Here is a 3324-nt window from a genome sequence, read left to right as displayed (position 1 = left end):
TGAGATGAACCAAAATCTGAAAACACTGTGAAACGTTCCAGTTCCCTATTGCTCAAAAGCATCAACTCATAAACTACAGGGGAAGTCTGAAAAGTTGTTATATCCCAGGAAGTACAGTGAAGAAGAGCAATGGGAGTCCTGGTGGAGAAAAGTTCTAATTCTCAGTTTGAATAAAGCAACTGTATTAAGTTAACATATGTGATATAATGTATATATCACAGCATAAATGTGCTTATTACGTGAAGCATCACGAGAAGGTAGGCCTGAAGAAATAATAATTATTGGATATCTGCCATACCACATGCTATATGCCTATTCCGGACCCAGAGAGCAAGGAGTGTCTGTAATCAGACCCTGTTTAACTCAGAAGGGATGCTCCTAAGCCAACCCAGAAAGGCCTACTACAAGAATGTTTACTTTCACTGACACGATAATGGTTCCATTTTTTTTAAACCTGCATTTAATATGGCTCCTGTATTTGAACTAAGTGTGGGAACTTTCAATAAAGAAAATCTTTGTTTTGGTTACTATGTGGACAAAATGTTACAGCTGGGATTTTTTTTCACATATTCTGAAGAAATACACCCAATGATATGTTTACTGGTAAATAATGTATAATTATTACAAACTGTAATATTTTTATAAAGACTACAATTGAATGGGGAATAAAATTTACATATATTATTTGTAATATTGACGTATTCAATTAAAAATACTAAATTGTTTCTCCTAAAGAAAAAAAAGAAGCAAAAAAAGGTCACTCACAGGTAAAGCAATCATTTGGGTTTTAGTTAATTCCAGATGTTGTCAAGTTGACAACCAAAAATACTCATCACAATAGCTGTTAAGTCCACTATTGTGTAGTCGAACTCTATAAATTCTTTGTTTACTCAAACTTTTTGTATTTTATTTACTTTCTTGTGTATGTACATATATGAAATGCATGTCATAGTGTAGATGTCAGAAAACAACTTTTGGGAGTTCATTCTCTTTTTATTATACCATGTAATTTCCTGGGAAGAAATTCAGATCACCAGATCGAGAGAGTATGAGGTCTCTATGCTCACAGATAAGCAGTAGGAAAACTAGGAATGTTAAAAACAAAAGCTTGTTTCTTCAGTGGTAATAATATATACCTGTTTTATGGAAGTCCCGGGGAGCCCCTACAGCCGTCCATGGACCTGGGCTGCCTGGTGGGCCTGGAAGACGTGGGTGTCTCATACTGCTGGCTGCCTGCCACTGAGGGACAGGTACAGTCACTGACTGGAGGCCCTGCGGGGCCATACATCTGCTTGAGGACTCGGGACCTGAAAGGCTGGTATTGAACCCTGGACACGGAAGGCTGCTACAGCTGGCAGCTGCCGCTGAGGAACTAGGAGGCCCACCTCTACTGTGTCAGTCTCCAGGCAGGGGATTCTGTGCTGTGAGCCGAGGGTATTGTGGTCCAGCTCTGTTGAGGGGGAGGGAGGCCCAACAAGGGGAAGTGCAGGGGGATCAAATGTTCGCCACTCTGTCCCCAGAGAAGTTAGTGGCTGACCTTGATCATGTGTTGTCACCTCTGGCCAAGGAAGTCTCAATGTCGATGTTCTGGCTTCAGCTGCCCCTCCACTCACCAATTTCGGAGTTTCAGATCCTCTGCTTCTCAGATATGGTGCACACTGGTTGCTAACATCTTGGATCACCCTTTACCATTCAAAGATCAGCCTTACTACTATACTTTCAAAAGAAAATTCTTCAACGGTCTAATCTTGTTGCAACTATGTGTTAGAATGGCTGAAACGAGAGAACAAATGCACAAATGACTAGCAGTGCCAAATGCTACACAGACATTAAAAAATAAATAAACAAAGGAAGCAAGGAAAGAAGGAAGGACTTAAAGAAGGAAGAGAGGAAGAATAAAAGGAAGAAGGGAGAGATGGGAAGGGAGGACATGAAAAAAATAAAATTACATCATCCCACACTGTTTGTTTTTGTCCCAAGAGCTGCAGAACTGGCTGCATCCTTCCAGCTTTAATGTGGGACTACCCACAAGGCAATGCTGGCCGCTTTTAGACTCAGAGAATCTTTCCCCATTCTCACAAATCCTCTCAGAGTTGAATGTAACACCACGAACATCTGGAGGAAGAACCCAGAACCAGGACAGAAAAACAAGCTAGAGGAGGGAGGAAAAGAGGTCTGTATCCGGTATCACAGAGAAGAGAGGGGGATGTGGAGTTGTGGAAATTAAGAGTTGGAAAGAGAAAAGAAAAGAAAGAGTTCTCAAGACCAAGTGTCAAGATACAACAAGAAGAGCTTGAAAAGTGAATAAGCAGCAAAGGTCCCAAGGTATCTGTACACATGAATGACTTGAAGAGAGGCGTGTGACCTTGGAGTACCCAAAGGGAAGGTCTGGGGAAAGCTAATAGCTACCAGCACCTCAAATTCTGGCAATGAACAGAGCCATGGGAGGAAGGAAAATTCTTGTATGGGGTGTGATTGAACCACAAAGGGTGAAAAACTTTTCTCTTCCTTTCATTGTCTTTATTCTGTAGAAAAAAAATGTGTGCCTCAGTTGTATTCTAAATTTGGGCCCTGGCACAAATAAGTGTAAGGAGTTGAGAATATTGGCAATTATATTTGAAGCAGAAAGTGGAGGAATAAAGGAGAACAAAGAAAGAGAAGGAACAAAGGGACCAGGGGAAGAGCACCAGGATAGAACAGCAAGAAAGAGGAGGAAGGGCAGAGACCCATATTTGGCACTACAGAGGAGAAAGGGGATGTGGAGATTAATGGCATAGCAATCACTTCTAAAGGCGGTCAGGCACTATCCACTAGTCTTCATCTCCCCAAGACTATATATTTTGCAGCAACCAGTCTGTCTGCCAGCCAGCACCAGCTCCGACCATTTTCCAGGACCTCACCTTTCAGGAAGCATGTAGCCAGGAGAGGCCCAGAAGGAGCAGCCATAAGTGCTATGCCATTGCACTGAGATCTAGGACTGGAGAGCAGCAGAGGACAGCAGAGAGCAGCAAAGGGCAGGACATATTTACACACACACACACACACACACACACACACACACACACACACACCTCTATAAGACTCTTTCTTTATACCTTCTAATCTTGCACTCTGTAAATAGCAACTCCAACTAGTGACAAAAAATATTTCAAAAGGTTGCCAAAGATGTCTTGACAGGCAAATGATCAGGTAAAAACGAGCTAGAATAAAATATCAACTCTTAACCATTAAGCAAGCTCTTCAGCTGTGCAAGATAGTTATATTCTGGACCTGAAACATTCCATTTTTCTGCAAACTTTGAAGGTCTGATTAATCAGCCTTGTA

This window comes from Psammomys obesus, unplaced genomic scaffold, assembly GCF_907164565.1.
Source record: "Psammomys obesus unplaced genomic scaffold, mPsaObe1.curated_primary_1811, whole genome shotgun sequence".
Lineage (NCBI taxonomy): Eukaryota > Metazoa > Chordata > Mammalia > Rodentia > Muridae > Psammomys > Psammomys obesus.
Note: the sequence above shows the minus strand (reverse complement) of the source record.